This window comes from Pistacia vera, unplaced genomic scaffold (assembly GCF_008641045.1).
Source record: "Pistacia vera cultivar Batoury unplaced genomic scaffold, PisVer_v2 Contig561, whole genome shotgun sequence".
NCBI lineage: Eukaryota > Viridiplantae > Streptophyta > Magnoliopsida > Sapindales > Anacardiaceae > Pistacia > Pistacia vera.
In genome coordinates this window covers 141269-160492 of record NW_022196403.1, presented here as the reverse complement: position 1 = coordinate 160492, position 19224 = coordinate 141269, and positions in this window count along the sequence as shown.

Below are 19224 nucleotides of genomic sequence, written 5' to 3'. Positions count from 1 at the left end.
GTACTATAAATAATCATAAGAAAAATCTCTTTCACTTCTACTTAAAGCAGAACCTTTCTTTTATTGTATAATACTTTATAGAAGTCATGTAAACAACCCAAAGTTTGCATCTAGTAATCATTATAAGACTTGAATTAATGTGAAAAAAAAAAATCAAGAATCTCTCTTTATTCTAGCTACCTAGATTTGAAGGATCTTGTAGAACATATTTACATCCCTTTAATATATTCTTCATGATCAACAATAATCACAGTCTCGTATTTTCTCAGATAAAGCTCGAACCAGGAAGGTCAATGCTTATTGTGCCTCAGTGGCATGAATTCTTTAGGGTCATTTCACTTTATCTCAGGCAATTTCGTTTAGCCGCATTATAGCTTATAGCATCTTCATCAGTTACTCCCATATGAGATATAAAGGTAACTTTTACCTTTTGTGAACTACAAGTTTAATATGTGTGGTATATAAAACGTTCCTTCAAAGAGAACTTTTATTTTGCAAAAGTGAGAATCATATTATCCTTCCAAAAAGCTAACTGGATTGGTGATCTTAAGCAACTTACATCATGAATGCTGTGCGATAAAAGATTATGTCAGCATAAAAAGGAATTCAATTTTCTTTAAGGGATCGCTTGATGTACAAGCTAGATACATTATTCTGTTCCTACAAACAGAATGTACATATTTTTTATATAAAAAGAGAAAGTATATATATGGTGGGGGAGTTCTCAAATATACGTTTCGAATATAATTCCGAAGAATATGTGAGCAGTGAAAAGTTTCTAAAAGAAGAGAAACAAATCAAGTAAAGGACATACAAAATCTTGAAAGAAAAAAGCTATTTAAGACTCTTACATCCACTTGTACAAAAAAACAAGAAGGAAAGACTTCAATTATTCTTTCTATACATATGAATTTGACTAGCCAAAATTATCTTTTATGTTGGTGACTTCCCATTTGTCAATTGCCTTTTCTTGATGTGACAATGTGATAACATTTGCCGAATGTCCAGAACAGTAATTGTGTCTTCATCAATTCCCTTATTCTGTTGTTTGATGTCTGTCAAATGCTTTATTTATATGGTAGAATCTTTCTTAGCACAAATGTTGGACCAGTAAATTAATATATGAGGGAGATTAAACTTAATGAGATGTAATTAAAAAAATTATTTTTTGATTTCTTATTTTATAATTCATATTTTAGTAATATTGAGACTTCAATTCATGTTTTATAGTATTAGGATTTTAATTCGTTGTTTAGTAGATTAGGATCACACGGAAATGGATATCAAAGAGTCATGTCAGAATTGAGTGACTAGATTTGACAACTTCATTGCACTATTCAAATGGTATAATGTCTTGCTCAATTATCCAAATAAACAACAAGTTGTGTATGTTTTAACTGAAAAAGAAATCATTACAAGAAGAGGAAGAGATAATCCTGAGGATGATATACTAAAATACAAAAAGTTTCATGCCAAGAAGCTCTAAAAATGTTGAGAAGCTAGAAATATTTTGGCTTTCAACATGAAGGTGGCCATACTGGCGACTTATTATGTACTGTAAATAAAAGATGTGGTAACAACTCTAAAGCATAAATTATTGTCCCAAACAACTTTAGATAAATATCTTATTTATCTTAAACCTTCAATGTACATAACATATATTTTTCTCATATACATATACTATTACTATGTAGTAGAATAAGTTCCTTAAGAGGGACCTTGAAAAATTATAAAACTTTTTATAATGTAAATTTATTCTATTTATAACTGGTTAAGTTGGACCAAAACTGTTTGCATAACAAAATTCTTCGCAAATTGTTTGGTCTTTTTGGCCTTGGTTGTGTTTTGTAATTTTATATCTTGAAGTTGTTTGCCTAGAAACCTTTTGAACCACATGCTAGTGGTTGTTATCCAAGTGTTACATATTTATCATCATTGAAGCTTGTTACTTAACAAACTGTTGCACAACATTGTTTTTGGTTGTAACTGGAGGGTGATATTTGCATATTCATCATTTTTGTTGAAGCTCACTTGCCTGAAAAACTCTAGCCCAAAACTACACTTTGTTGTATATAAAGGGCTGGTTTCTGTAAATTTATGATCTTTGAAGTTTGGTTGCCTGAACACTCTCTTGCTAAAGCTACTTTTCATTTTCTCTGCTGATCTAGTATCTATATGTATATGTGCTGTTCTTGAAGCTTGGTGCTTAACAACATCCTTGCTTATCATTCCTCAGGCAGTCATGCTTGCTGTTGTCCCCAATGATTTCTTTGTCAGGCTTTCTCTATTTTTGTTGGAGTTGGGTATGAGAAAATTCAATTTACACAGCCCAAAGGTGATGAAAAATAAAGAGAAAACTGAAATCTTTTACTAATCTAAATGACTCAATTACAAAAATAACTCACCCTTTATAGTTAACCAAATCATGTTGATATGAAAACTCGTACTAACTAGAGAGATCTAATTGACTTTGACAGAATCGGAATGATGTATGTGTGATTTAATGTAAATCAACAATGTGATGTGAAATGCAGTAAAATAAATAACACAAACAATTTTTAAAGTGGTTCGACAGTTAAAAAATTAAACATAGTCCATTGTTCTATCACGCTTTAGAGAGCTAAAAGATTATATAAAAATGCCTCTAAAAATTGCTAGCCCCTCTCTCATAGTTTGAAGGGGTATTTATACAAGTTTTAGTAAAAGAAAGAGAGATAAGTTCAAGATTGTGATCAGATTTGGTATGCAATCCCGTGATCTTGTGATTGAGCGCTGAGATTGCGTCGCCAGCAGCATTGATCTTATCTTGAAATATCCGAGATTGAAGCTTATCCTTGACAATTGTTAGAATTGTCACTGCGATGAGCTTCAATTGGGTAGAGCTTACTCTAGATCGTACTGGTTTGGGTCAAACTGTTCTGGGTCAAGTGATTGGGTCGCATACTGCTTGCGAGCTTTTGAGATCTGTGAGCTTTCTGGCAAAATCACACAACATCAATAAAACCAATTTTTTGAACATAATTAATTAAAAAAAACATATTGTTTATGCAAACACATAAGAAGTTTGATTTAAGAAATCTTAGGATTTAATAATGAATCATTAAAAATCTTACTAATCCCAGGTTCAAAAAATAGTTTCCATTATTGAATTCAGATTTTAAAACATTTATTAAAAAAAAAAAAAATACTCAAATATGTAAAATACATTTTCGATATATATAAACATAGTCTTTTGGATTCTAAGAGTTTGAAATTCATTTTAAAAAAGTTTCTTAAAACTAAAGCAAATTAAGGTTGCAATCGAATCAAACTGAGCAAAGTATGAGAAGATTGAGCCCAGCTCGACTGGAATAGTTGAAGCTCGAGATCGATTGGATTTATATAATATTTTAATTTATTAATACAAAAATATTTAATTGTATTAATAATATTTCAATTATTAATTATTGCAATTTAATATAAATATCATTATAAAATTAAAATATTATACATATGTTGAGTTTGAGTAAGCTCGCGAGGTTGGTTCGTACGTAGGCCTAAAGCAAATGACTTTCAATTTAGGGAAACATTGGGATTCCATTATCTTTTCCAGATATTATTAAAGTAATTTGCATATAAACATGGTTTCTATTGATGCTGATTTTTACACCAACGAAACGCCACGTGTGAAATGCTGAGCTGGCCCAGAAGACCCACGTGAATATAAAGGAAATGAGGTAAATACATGAGAAAAACGTTTTTAAGTGGTTCGGATGGTAAGGAAGCAAGTCCTAGTTTCTACTTATTTTATTATGATAGGGGTCAGGGCATTAGGATTGACGTACAAGTGATAGTACAAAGAGAGAGAGAGAGAGAGAGAGAGAGAGAGCTATATATTCGAGAGAGATAGTAATTAAGAGTAAAAATAGCGAATCCTTGAATAGAGAGAAAGCTCTCAATTTATAGGGGATGCACTGAGCTAATGATGACTGAATTGAGTTGGTGGGATTATCCGTGCAAATCCTTCTTTATGTCACATTGCCCACCTGATAAGGATTTAGATGGCAATTGCATGTCCAGCCGCTGCTAGCGCACCACTATTTGACAGAAGCAGGCTGCGGGTACCCATGTTCTGACTTTTGTAGGCTGACTGGACCTTACGTCAACCTATATTTTTCAGGCATAACAGAGAATCCCTGTTTTTAAGGGTTGAGAATCGAACCTTGGAAAATATAAGTCATGCCGCGATTGGATGATCTGGAAATTCGTGTGATTCCGACCTGTTGAAGAGGTCGCGAAGCACTTTTTGTGGACCAATCGCGGTCATTGCTTGCTAAAGATGAGTGACGAATTTGTCAGGCGTTAGCTGTTGTGCTTTTGGTATAGGTGCATTTAATGAAGCAGTCTTCGTTGACAGACGTGTCATGTGCGTGATAAGTGCAACCAGGTGCATTAATGCTGTATGCTGACACGTACCACTTATCAGAAATTAAATGTGTACATGCTGAAACAACAACCCTTATCAGAGCATTAAATGCAGTGGGGCTATAATGAGAGGAGAGGAGAGTGCCGTCGTTTGAGTTTTCAATGGAAAAGATGAAAATTGATTTCTTCAATCTTGACGCTCACTCTTCCACCGATCTGCGACACGTGGCGTGATCAAGGTGAGAATATTTGCCGCCAAACGTCGATTCAGGGCTATAAAACCCAGATCTTTCTCAGGCAATGTCAACACACGTCTTTTTCACAGAGAGCAAGAGATTTTCGCAAGCTTGGAGTTTTTGCCTCCCAAACCAGCGTTTCCAATATTTGAAGCAGAAGCCATTTTCGATCCAAGAGGTAAGAATCTTTCTTGTTTTTGTTTTCTTTTCCATGGTAAATGGTGTTGGTCTCCGGTGGTCATGGGACGAGACGCTCATGTCAAGTTGAGCCATGAGTGGCAGCTGAAACATGTGTTAGGGTTTTCTCTAGTTTTAGGGAGTGTTTCCTTCCAGTCATCGTACGGAGTAGCGTACGATGGCTAAATGACCCCCTTTCTTGCTTTTGCAGCCAGTAGAATGGACCCCTCAACGACCAATCTGAGGAAGGAACCGGTGTCTTCGTAGGATGCTCGAGTGTTACTCTTAAGGTTACTCGGTACTTACCGGGAGACGGAGCTCGAGAGAGTGATAAAACAGTATGGTATCGAGGGGGGAAGTTTTCGTGATGTGGCACACTCATCGCATAACCATAAAGTAGGATGGCTGCGATCTCCGAGGAGATCACAAGGGTAGGGGATTGATCCCTTTCCACCCTTTCTCAGGTCGCTTCTGGATCACTTCGGGATAGCGCCGATTCTCGAATGCATATGTGATTGCTGTTGCATGGACATCGCGTGTCGTGAGAACGGCTGAGCGAACTGATTGATGGGAGCTCTGCTGCTCGTATTTCCTGAAAAGAGCAAGGACAAGGATTTTATTACTTGTCCAACACCTACCATCCGATGGGATACACAGCTACTCGTAACGCGGGGGCCTAGAAACGAAGTTTTTTTTCTTTCGTTACGAGGCCATTGCCGCTTTCGAGACTCGAGTAGGCTCTTTTCCTTGGCAACTCGTTAAATTTGGGATGCGTTTTCTTTCTAACGCTTTTTTTTTTTTTTTTTTTTTTTTTTTTTTTTTTTTTAGTTAACAAGACGACTGACCTAGGGTCGCTCTTGATCTGGATAGGATAGTATCTTTCGCTTCCTGCCTAAAGCCAGCCGCATGCGAAGAAGCTTGTGACGACCAATCTGGGAAATATTTCTTCATGCAAACGCGTCTTTAGAGCCCCATTGAAAGTCTTGCTAAATGGTACTTTTATCGGAAATGAAATATGTTGCTAATAATCTTGCATGCACGACCATGCCTCCGAATGAGTCAGAGCAGCGACGACAGCAATCAATTTTCTTCGGTCAAAGAGAGCCAAGGCGACTGATGCTGCCCCTGTCGATCCCCGCTGAAGCGGTGCCACATCGAGCCCCTCGATGCGACTGACTGGAACTCAGAGAGCCACAACCTCAGGGATGACCAATCCGATGTGAGCCCTCAGCCATTGTGTTCACCCGAGGCTAAAGACAATGGCTAGCGACAAAGAAGAGAAGGCAAATTCAGGTCGAAGATACTCTTGACCGAATCCGAGGGTGATCAACCAAAGATGTCACAGTCGGACGTTAGGGGAGGTCGGTAAGGAACCGATGGTGACATGACCCTTGCTAAGGCGCGAAGAAGGAACTGCTAGTGCTGGACCCGGGGGACCTGCCAGAGTAGCTGTAGCGATAGTATCACTTTACTGGAGTGCAGACTCTCGGAATCATTTGAGCAATTCGCAAGTTCCAGCGACATGGACCTAATATCCACTTCGGTCCAACACTTAAGCAAGGTGAATGAACTGTCCTCGGCGAGGACTTCCCTTACTCCTTTTGATAAGCTAACTTTATCTTTCCTTGGTCGCAGGCCCTACTTTCCATGCGAATGTCCTTGGAGAAGGTTCAGCTGGGAGCTGCAAAGGGGAGGTCGCTCTGAAGGAAGAGAACGCAACGCTCAAACGAAGCCTGGAAGCCATTGAAACAGAAAGAAACATGTCCTCTGAGTCGGTGAATTGGTACCTGAACAAAAGAGACGCGGCTCTTCGCACGGTGGACTTCCAAAAAGCGGAGCTCGAGCGGCATGAGGAGGAAATAAAGGAACTTCAAAGGACCATTGCCAGACTCTCCAAGGAGGTCAGAGAGAAGGACCAAGAGCTAAAAGTGACCTCTCTGTGGTCCTTGCGAGCAGTACAAGAGAGGGATGCCTCCGAGAAGCAAAGGCAAGCTCTCGAGGCCAAACTTTAGATAAGTAAGGGGAAAGTTGCTTCCTTGACCGAAGAGATGCAGAATCAGGTAGCGGAGGTCGAGGAGAAGGCTGCCGAGTAGGCAATCGAGTTTATCTATGCCTTACGGCCAAAGAACCCATATATTGATATGTCCGACCTCTCGGAGGATTGGCAGGAAATTCTAAGGTCTATGGCGCTGCAGGATGATGAAGAGGCAGCCGCCCGAAGATCCCCAGCCGACTAGCCTTAGGATGATGAGGTCATTCCTCTAGAAGTTAGATCAGGGCTAACAGTTGTACCATTTTGCCTACTTTACTCTTCACATTAATGAAATACATTTTGCTTTTACAATTTCTGTTCGCATGAGTTTACATTCTGATTGCTTACAGTATTGGAACAAGTCTGATAACATGATAACACATTTGTGCGAACAAGATTACATGCGAACAGAATAATACTTTACAAGGAAATAATTTACAAAGATAAAAAAAAAAAATCTTTACAAGGAAAACTGAGTTCGGAATTACCGATAGTAAGGTCGAAGATGTTCAGCATTCCAAGCTCGGGGTACTTTGGAACCATTCAGCCTTTTGAGATGATAAGTCCTCGGTCTTATCACTTTGTCAATGCGGTATGGACCTTCCCAGTTCGGTCCCAACACTCCCACACTTGGTTCCCTAGTACCGAGAAGAACTTCCTTTAATACAAGGTCGCTGACTTAGAAGTCTCCAAGCCTGACCTTATAATCGAAGAACCTCTTCGCGTGCTACTGATAGGCTGCTATTCTTAGCGAAGCCTTGCTGCGATGTTCTTCAACAAGGTCTAGACTTGCTCGCATAAGTGCTTTGTTATCGATGTTCAATGCATGGTAGATGATCTAGGCTGATCCCAATCATATATGTGTGCGACTAGGCGAACACATCGATATTTTCCTTTAGGAAGCTGATCAACTCGAAAGCTAGTTGAGATTGCTCCCAATTCTAAGCATTCGTCTTAGCTCCTTCTTGCAAACCTTTTGTGGTTGCCACGACGTGCTCATCACACTAATCGGGTCATGATGAGCCGTGCAAGCATACCTTTCCTGGACACCTCGCTTGTTCCCCATGAGGTGCAGTCCTCCGAAGATCATGTGACACTTCTATATCCTGTGTGGTCACGACGCTTCTTTCCTTGTTCCCCTTGACTTTTCTCTTGCGCAGGAGCAGAGTCGTCAATATACTCCTTGAAATGCCCCTTCTGAATAAGTTCTTTGATTGCCTGTTTGAGAGCTCGGCACTCATCTGTGCGATGCCCGTTGTCTCGATGGAAGCGACAGTATTTTTAATTATTTCTGGCCATCGCAGGAGTTTTCATGGGCTCAAGCTCTTCGAGCAGGCTGGCTTCTTCTGATTTATCAAGAATAGCTGATACAGATGCGTTCAGAGGCATATATTGGTCACTGTAGCGATCACGACGAGGGACAAGAGCCTAAGACTTTCTAGGCTTGTAGCGAGGTTTCTTTTCTTTTCACTAATCGTCAGCAGCCCTTCTGCAATCAGCTCTTCAGACATACTGCATGAAGCGTCGAGGTTACGATGGCGGAGCGCCACTAATGAATTTTCTATCCAAAGGTACTTCTCCGTCAAGTGATAGAGTTTTGTGAGGGAAACATCATCCTCAGCCTGTAACCCTTTTCCACAAGTCGGTTTGTGGATGGACTCCCTTTATGATGAGAGTTCGAACAGACGCTTTAGGAGTATGAGCTACCATGTTCAGTTCTCTGTGAAATCGGTCAATGTAGGGCTAGAGGGATTCATCCCTAGCTCAAAGGCATCGAGAACTTTCGGTTCGCTTGAAAATGCCTTAGGAACATCGCGCTCATCTGAGGCCACGAACTAATCGATCCTGTTAGGAACGACTTGAACCATCGTTTGGCATGGGAGGTTAAAGTCACTACCAAACATCGGCATTTTGCTAGATCCGAGACCTGGTGAAACTCCATCAGGTCGTTAATTCATATAAATGATCCTACGGATCAAAATTTTCATCAAACGCCCCCATGTCGGACATCCTGAATCCTGGTGGGAGTGGAGCAGCTAGCACTTTGGGAGAGAAGAGGGACGCAGACGTGACCTGCCCTTGCTCATTTTGCTGAGCTCTTAGTCTATCTAGAGCTCGCTGCAGCTCCTCAATCTGTGGCAATGGAGCCACTTGGGGATTACTTTCTCCCATGCGAGTTCAACCTTCGCGATTATGGTTGAGGAAAGTCCAGAGGTGGGGTTCCTCTTCACCTCGGCTAGCGGTTCCGGCCACTCTCGACTCACGTTGGCTAGAGCCGTGTGATGGCGATGAATGGTGCTTAAGGGTTGAGAATCGAACCTTGGAAAATATAAGTCATGCCGCGATTGGATGATCTGGAAATTCTGGTGATTCCGACCTGTTTGAAAAGAGGTCGCGATAGCACTTTTGTGGACACGACATCGCATGGTCATTGCTTGCTAAAGATGAGTGACCTGAATTTGTCAGGCGTTAGCTGTTGTGCTTTGGTATAGGTGATATATGAAGCAGTCTCTGTATTGACAGACGTGTCATGTGCGTGATAAGTGCCAACCAGGTGCATTAAATGCATTGTATGCTGACACGGTACCATTATCAGAACATTAAATGTGTGACATGCTGAAAACAACAACCTTATCAGAGCATTAAATGCAGATGGGGCACAATTAATGCTGAGAGAGAGAGAGAGTGCCGTCGTTTGAGTTTTTCAATGGAAAAGATGAAAATGATTTTCTTCAATCTTGACGCTCACTCTTCCTCACTGATCTGCGGACGTGGCCGTGATCCATGGTGAGAAATATTTGCCGCCTAAACGTCGATTCATGGGCATTAAAAACCCAGATCTTTCTCAGCAATGTCACACACTGTCTTTTCACAGAGAGCAAGAGATTTTGCAAGCTTGAGTTTTTGCCTCCAAACCAGCGTTTTTCCAATATTTGAAGCAGAAGCCATTTCGTACTCCAAGAGGTAAGAATCTTTCTCGTTTTTTGTTCTTTTTTTCCATGGTAATGGTGTTGGTTCGGTGACTCATGGAGACGAGACGCTCATGTCAGGTTTGAGCCATGAGTGGCAGCTTGAATATGTGTTAGGGTTTTCTCTACGTTTTAGGGAGTGTTTCCTTCCATGTCATCGTAGGAGTAGCGTACGATGGCTAAATGACCCCCTGTTTATCGCTTTTGCAGACCAGTAGAATGGACCCCTCAACGACCAATCTGAGGAAGGAACCGGTTCGTCTTCGTAGGATGCTCGAGTGTCACTCTTAAGGTCTACTCGGTACTTACCGGGGAAGAGCTCGAGAGAGTGATAAAACAGTATGGTATCGAGGTGGAGTTTTTCGTGATGTGGCACACTCATCGCGATACCCATAAAGTGGAGGCTGCGATCTCGAGGAGATCATCAAGGGTAGGGGATTGATCCCTTCACCCTTTGTCAGGTCGCTTCTGGTCACTTCGGGATAGCGCGATTCCGAATGCTAGTGATTGCTGTTGCAATGTACATCGCGTGTCATGAGAACGGCTAGGCGAACTGATGATCGGAGCTCTGCTGCTCGTATTTCCTGAAAAAGAGCAAGGACAAGGATTCTTATTACTTGTCCAACCACCTACCATTACCGATGGGATACACAGCTAACCTTGTAACGCGGGGCCTATGAAACGAAGTTTTTTTCTTTCGTTACGATGGCCATTGCCGCTTTCGAGACTCGAGTAGGCCTTTCCCTTGGCAAACTCGTTAAATTTGGGATGCGTTTTCTTTCAACGGTTTTTTTTTTTTTTTTTTTTTTTTTTTTTTGTAGTTAACAAGACGAATGACTAGGGTGCTCTTTGATCTGGATAGGATAGTATCTTTCGCTTGCCTAAAGCCAGCCGCGATGCGAAGAAGCTTGTGATGACCCACAATGTGGAAATACGATTTCTTCAATGCAAACGCGTCTTTAGAGCCCCATTGAGTAAGTCTTGCTAAATGGTACTTTTTTTATCGTGAAATGAAATATTGTTGCTATAATCCTTGCATGCAACGACCAGCATCCGAATGAGTCAAGCAGCCGCGACGAAGGCAAATCAATTTTCTTCGTCAAGAGAGCCAGGCGAATGATGCTGCCCCTGTCGATCCCCTAGCTGAAGGTGCCACATCGAGCCCCTCGATGCGACTGACTGGAAAATCAGCAACAACCTTCAGAGGATGCACCAATCCGATCGTGAAGGCCCCTCAGCCATGGCTGTTCACCCGAGGCTAAAGACAATGGCTAGCGACCAAAGAAGATAAGGCAAATTCAGGTCGAAGAGTACTCTTCGACACGAATCCGAGGGTGATCAACCCAGATGTCACAGTCGGACGTCAGGAAGAGGTCAGGTAAGGAACCGATGGTTGACATGACCCTTGCTAAAGGCGCGAAGAAGGAAACGCTAGTGGGACTCATAGGGAACCTGCCAGAGTAGCTGCAGTATAGTTACACTTTACTGGAGTGCAGACTCTCGGAATCATTTGAGCAATTGCAAGTTCCAGGGACATGGACCTAATATCCACTTCGGTCCAACACTTAAGCAAGGTGAATGAAAGTCCTCGGCGAGGACTTCCCTTACTCCTTTGATAAGCTAACTTTATCTTTCCTTTGCAGGCCCTACTTCATGAATGTCCTGGAGAAGGTTCGCTGGGAGCTGCAAAGGGGAGGTGCTCTGAAGGAAGAGAACGAACGCTCAAACGAAGCTGGAGCCATTGAAACAGAAAGAAACATGTCCTCTTAGTCGGCGAATCGGTACCTGAACAAAAGAGACGCGGCTCTTCGCAAATGGACTTCAAAAAGCAAAACTTGTTTGCATAACAAAATTCTTCGCAAAGTTGCTCTTGGTCATTTTTTGGCCTTTGGTGTTTGTATATTTTATCATCTTTGAAGCTTGTTTGCCTAGAAACCTTTTGAGCACCACTGCTAGTGGTTGTTATCCAAGTGTCTACATATTTATCATCATTGAAGCATGTTTACTTAACAAACTGTTGCACAACATTGTTTTTGGTTGTAACTGGAAGGCTGATATTTGCATATTCATCATTTTTGTTGAAGCTCACTTGCCTGAAAAACTCTAGCCCAAAACTACACTTTGTTGTATATAAAGGGCTGGTTTCTGTAAATTTATGATCTTTGTTGAAGTTTGGTTGCCTGAACATCTCTTGCTAAAGCTACTTTTCATTTTCTCTGCTGATCTAGTATCTATATGTATATTGTCTCTGTTCTTGAAGCTTGGTTGCTTAACAACATCCTTTTGCATCTTATTCCTCACAGGCAGTCATGCTTGCTTGGTGTCCCCAATGATTTTCTTTGTCAGGCTTTCTCTATTTTTGTTGGAGTTGGGTATGAGAAAATTCAATTTACACAGCCCAAAAGGTGATGAAAAATAAAGAGAAAACTGAAATCTACTTTTACTAATCTAAATGACTCAATTACAAAAATAAACTTCCACCCTTTTTATAGTAAAAGACCAAATCTATGATGTTGATATGAAAACTCGTACTAACTAGAGAGATCTAATTGACTTTGACAGAATCGGAACTGATGTATGTGTGATTTAATGTAAATCAACAATGTGATGTGAAATGCAGTAAAATAAATAACACAAACAATTTTTAAAGTGGTTCGACAAGTTAAAACTTAAACATATGTCCATTGTTCTCTTATCGCTTTAGAGAGCTTAAAAGATATTATATAAAAATGCCTCTAAAAAATTGCTAGCCCCTCTCTCATAGTTTGAAGGGGTATTTATACAAGTTTTAGTAAAAGAAAAGAGAGATAAGTTCAAGATTGTGATCAGATTTGGTATGCAATCCCGTGATCTTTGTGATTGAGCGCTGAGATTGCGTCGCCAGCAGCATTGATCTTATCTCTTTCGAAATATCCGAGATTGAAGCTTATCCTTGACAATTGTTAGAATTGGTCACTGCGATGAGCTTCAATTGGGTAGAGCTTACTCTAGATCGTACTGGTTTGGGTCAAACTTGTTCTGGGTCAAGCTGATTCTGGGTCGAACTACAGCTTTGCGAGCTTTTGAGATCTGTGAGCTTTCTGGCAAAATCACACACAACATCAATAAACCCAATTTTTTGAACATAATTTAATTAAAAAAAAAACCATATTTGTTTATGCAAACACATAAGAAGTTTGATTTAAGAAATCTTAGGATTTAAATATATGAATCATTAAAAATCTTACTAATCCCAGGTTCAAAAAATAAGTTTCCATATATTGAATTCAGATTTTAAAACATTTATTAAAAAAAAAAAAAATACTTCAAATATGTAAAATACATTTTCGATATATATAAACATAGTCTTTTGGACTTCTAAGAGTTTGAAATTCATTTTAAAAAAGTTTCTTAAAACTAAAGCAAATTAAGGTTGCAATCGAATCAAACTGAGCAAAGTATTGAGAAGATTGAGCCCAGCTCGACTGGAATAGTTGAAGCTCGAGATCGATTGGATTATATATAATATTTTAATTTATTAATACAAAAATATTTTAATTGTATTAATAATATTTTCAATTATTAATTATTGCAATTTATATATATAATATCATTATAAAATTAAAATATTATACAATATGTTGAATTTGAGTAAGCTCGCGAGCGGCTTGGTTCGTACGTAGGCCTAAAGCAAATGACTTTCAATTTTAGGGAAACATTGGTGGATTCCATTAATCTTTTCCAGATATTATTAAAAGTATATTAGCATATAAACATGGTTTCTATTGATGCGTGATTTTTACACCAACGAAACGCACGTGTGAAATGCTGAGCTGGCCTAGAAGACACACGTGAATATAAAGGAAAATGAGAGTAAATACAATGAGAAAAACGTTTTTAAAGTGGTTCGGATGGTAAGGAAGCAAGTCCTACGTCTACTGTTATTTTATTAATGATAGGGGTCAGGTCGCATTAGTTGATCGACGTACAAGTGATAGTACAAGAGAGAGAGAGAGAGAGCTATATATTCTTGAGAGAGTATAGCTAATTAAGAGTAAAAATAAGCGAATCCCTTGAATGAGAGAGAAGCTCTCAATTTATAGTGGGATGCACTGAGCTAATGATGACTGAATCTATGAGTTGATGGGATTATCCGTGCAAATCCTTCTTTATGTCACATTGCCCACCTGATATAGTGATTTACGCTAGCCTAGCATGCACCCACTATTCTGACAGAAGCAGGCTGCGGGTGTACCCATGTTCTGACTTTTGTAGGCTGACTGGACCTTACGTCAACCCTATATTTTTCAGGCATAACAGAAGTCCCCTAGTTTTTAAGGGTTGAGAATCGAACCTTGGAAAATATAAGTCATGCCGCGATTGGATGATCTGGAAATTCTGGTGATTCCGACCTGTTTGAAAAGAGGTCGCGATAGCACTTTTTGTGAACACGACATCGCATGGTCATTGCTTGCTAAAGATGAGTGACCTGAATTTGTCAGGCGTTAGCTGTTGTGCTTTTGGTATAGGTGCATTTAATGAAGCAGTCTCTGTATTGACAGACGTGTCATGTGCGTGATAAGTGCCAACCAGGTGCATTAAATGCATTGTATGCTGACACGGTACCACTTTATCAGAACATTAAATGTGTGACATGCTGAAACAACAACCCTTATCAGAGCATTAAATGCAGATGGGGCACAATTAATGCTGAGAGAGAGAGAGTGCCGTCGTTTGAGTTTTTCAATGGAAAAGATGAAAATTTGATTTTCTTCAATCTTGACGCTCACTCTTCCTCACTGATCTGCGACACGTGGCCGTGATCAATGGTGAGAAATATTTGCCGCCTAAACGTCGATTCATGGGCTATAAAAACCCAGATCTTTCTCAGGCAATGTCACCACACTGTCTTTTTCACAGAGAGCAAGAGATTTTCGCAAGCTTGGAGTTTTTGCCTCCCAAACCAGCGTTTTTCCAATATTTGAAGCAGAAGCCATTTTCGTACTCCAAGAGGTAAGAATCTTTCTCTGTTTTTTGTTTTCTTTTTTCCATGGTAAATGGTGTTGGTCTTCCGGTGACTCATTGGAGACGAGACGCTCATGTCAGGTTTGAGCCATGAGTGGCAGCTTGAATCATGTTGTTAGGGTTTTCTCTACGTTTTAGGGAGTGTTTCCTTCCATGTCATCGTACGGAGTAGCGTACGATGGCTAAATGACCCCCCTGTTTATCGCTTTTGCAGACCAGTAGAATGGACCCCTCAACGACCAAATCTGAGGAAGGAACCGGTTCGTCTTCGTAGGATGCTCTGAGTGTCACTCTTAAGGTCTACTCGGTACTTACCGGGGAAGAGCTCGAGAGAGTGATAAAACAGTATGGTATCGAGGTGGAAGTTTTTCTGATGTGGCACACTCATCGCGATACCATAAAGTAGGATGGCTGCGATCTCCGAGGAGATCATCAAGGGTAGGGGATTGATCCCTTTCCACCCTTTCGTCAGGTCGCTTCTGGATCACTTCGGGGTAGCGCCGATTCCGAATGCATATGTGATTGCTGTTGCAATGTACATCGCGTGTCATGAGAACAGGCTAGGCGAACTGATTGATGCGGAGCTCTGCTGCTCGTTATTCTGAAAAAGAGCAAGGACAAGGATTCTTATTACTTGTCCAACCACCTACCATACCGATGGGATACACAGCATCCTTGTAACGCGGGGGCCTATGAAACGAAGTTTTTTTTCTTTCGGACGATGGCCATTGCCGCTTTCGAGACTCGAGTAGGCTCTTTTCCCTTGGCAAACTCGTTAAATTTGGGATGCGTTTTTCTTTCTAACGGTTTTTTTTTTTTTTTTTTTTTTTTTTTGTAGTTAACAAGACGACTGACCTAGGGCTGCTCTTTGATCTGGATAGGATAGTATCTTCAGTCCTGCCTAAAGCAGCCGCGATCGAAGAAGTTGTGATGACCGCCAATCTGTGGAAATACGATTTCTTCAATGCAAACGCGTCTTTAGAGCCCCCATTGAGGAAGTCTTGCTAAATGGTACTTTTTATCGTGAAATGAAATATTGTTGCTAATAATCCTTGCATGCAACGACCATGCATCCGAATGAGTCAAAGCAGCCGCGACGAAGGCAAATCAATTTTCTTGGTCAAGGAGAGACAGGCGACTGATGCTGCCCCTCGATCCCTAGGTGAAGGTGCCACATCGAGCCCTCGATGCGACTGACTGGAACTCAGCAACAACCTTCAGAGGATGCACCATCGCTCGTGAAGGCCCCTCCGCCATTGGCTGTTCACCCGAGGCTAAAGACAATGGCTTAGGACCAAGAAGATAAGGCAAATTCAGGTCGAAGAGTACTCTTCGACCGAATCCGAGGTGGATCAACCAGAGATGTCACAGTGGACGTCAGGAAGAGGTCAGGTAAGGAACCGAGGCTGACATGACCCTTGCTAAAGGCGCGAAGAAGGAAACGCTAGTGCTGGACTCACTAGGGAACCTGCCAGAGTAGCTGCAGTCAATAGTTTACACTTTAGGAGTGCAGACTCTCGGAATCATTTGAGCAAATCGCAAGTTCCAGCGACAGGACCTAATATCCACTTCGGTCCAACACTTAAGCAAGGTGAATGAACTGTCCTCGGCGAGGACTTCCCTTACTCCTTTGATAAGCTAACTATCTTTCCTTGTTCGCAGGCCCTACTTTCCATGCGAATGTCCCTGGAGAAGGTTCGGCTGGGAGCTGCAAAGGGGAGGTTGCTCTGAAGGAAGAGAACGAACGCTCAAACGAAGCCTGGAAGCCATTGAAACAGAAGAAAAACAGTCCTCTTAGTCGGCGAATCGGTACTGAACAAAAGAGACGCGGCTCTTGCACAATGGACTTCCCAAAAGCGGAGCTCGAGCGGCATGAGGAGGAAATAAAGGAGCTTCAAAGGACCATTGCCAGACTCTCCAAGGAGGTCAGAGAGAAGGACCAGGAGCAAAAGTGACCTCTCTGTGGGCCTTGCGAGCAGTACAAGAGAGGGATGCCTCCGAGAAGCAAAGGCAAGCTCTCGAGGCCAAACTTTAGATAAGTAAGGGGAAAGTTGCTTCCTTGGCCGAAGAGATGCAGAATCAGATAACGGAGGTCGAGGAGAAGGCTGTCGAGTAGGCAATCGAGTTTATCATGCCTTACGGCGAAAAACCAATATTAATATGTCCGACCTCTCAGAGGATGGCAGGAACTCTAAAGTCTATGGCGCTGCAGGATGATGAAGAGGCAGCCGCCCGAAGATCCCCAGCCGCCAGCTTAGGATGATAGGTCATTCTCTAGAAGTTAGATCAGGGCTAACAGTTGTACCATTTTGCCTACTGTACTCTTCACATTAATGAAATACATTTTGCTTTTAAATTTTGTTCGCATGAGTTTACATTCTGATTGCTTACAGTATTGGAACAAGTCTGATAACATGATAACACATTGTGCGAACAAGATTACATGCGAACAGAATAATACTTACAAGGAAATAATTTACAAAGATAAAAAAAAAAAAAATCTTACAAGGAAAACTGAGTTCGGATTACCGATAGTAAGGTCGAAGATGTCAGCATTCCAAGCTCGGGGTACTTTGGAACCATTCAGCCTTTTGAGATGATAAGTCCCCGGTCTTATCACTTTGTCAATGAGGTATGGACCTTCCCAGTTCGGTCCAACCATCACCACTTGGTTCCCTAGTACCGAGAAGAACTTCCTTTAATACAAGGTCGCTGACTTAGAAGTCTCCTGCCGACCTTAGAACGAAGAACCTCTTCGCGTGCTACTGATAGACTACTATCTTAGCGAAGCCTTGCTGCGATGTTCTCAACAAGGTCTAGACTGCTCGCATAAGTGTTTGTTGTCGATGTTCAATGCATGGTAGATGATCTAGGCTGATCCCAATCATATATGTGTGCGACTAGGCAAAAACATCGATATTTCCTTGAGGAAGCTGATCAGCTCGAAAGCTAGTTGAGATTGCTCAATTCTAAGCATTCGTCTCAGCTCTTTCTTGCAAACCTTTTGTGGTCGCCACGACGTGCTCATCACACTAATCGGGTTGATGAGCCATGCAAGCATACCTTTCGGACACCTGCGTGGTTCCCGTGAGGTGCAGTCTCTAAAGATCATGAGACACTTCTATATCCTATGTGGTCACGACGCTTCTTCTGTTCCTTGACTTTTCTGTGGCAGGAGCAGAGTCGTCAATATACTCCTTGAAATGCCCCTTCTGAATGAGTTCTTTGATTGCCTGTTTGAGAGCTCGGCACTTATCTGTGCGATGCCCGTTGTCTCGGGGAAGGACAGTATTTTTAATTATTTCTGGGATCGCAGGAGTTTTCATGGGCTCAAGCTCTCGAGCAGGCTGGCTTCTTCTGATTTATCAAGAATAGCTGATACAGATGCGTCAGAGGCATAATTGGTCACTGTTGCGATCACGACGAGGGACAAGAGCCTAAGACTTTCTAGGTTGTAGCGAGGTTTCTTTTCTTTTCACTAATCGTCAGCAGCCCTTCTGCAATCAGCTCTTCAGACATACTGCATGAAGCGTCGAGGTTACGATGGCGGAGCGCCACTAATGAATTTTCTATCCGAAGGTACTTCTCTGTCAAGTGATAGAGTTTTGTGAGGGAAACATCATCCTCAGCCTGTAACCCTTTTCCACAAGTCGGTTTGGGGACGGACTCCTTTATGAGAGAGTTCGAACAGACTCTTCGGAGTATGAGCTACATGTTCAGTTCTCTGTGAAATTGGTCAATGTAGGGCTAGAGGGATTCATCCCTAGCTCAAAGGCATCGAGACTTTCGGTTCGCTTGAAAATGCCTTAGGAACATCGCGCTCATCTGAGCCACGAACTAATCGATCCTGTTAGGAGCGACTGAACCATCATTTGGCATGGGAGGTTAAAGTCACTACCAAACAATCGGCTTTTGCTAGATCCGAGACCTGGTGAGCTCCATCAGGTCGTTAATTTATATAAAGATCCTACGGATCAGAATTTTCATCAAACGCCCGCATGGTGAACATCCTGAATCCTGATGGGAGTGGAGCGGCTAGCACTTGGGAGAGAAGGGGAACGCAGACGCGACCTGCCGCTCATTTTGCTGAGCTCTTAGTTGTCTAGAGCTCGCAGCAGCTCTCAATCTGTGGCAATGGAGCCACTTGGGGATTACTTTCTCCCATGTGAGTTCAACCTTCGCGATTATGGTTAAGGAAAGTCCAGAGGTGGGGTTCCTCTTCACTCGGCTAGCGGTTCGGCCATCTCGACTCACGTTGGCTAGAGCCGTGTGATGGCGATGAATGGTGCAGAGTATTTTTACAATTCGGGTGGTAAGAACCGCCCCGCGAAGTGTGGGACCCTCTCACACGATGACGATCTAGATGGTGCGGGGTATTTTCACGACCTTCGCGGTGGTAAGA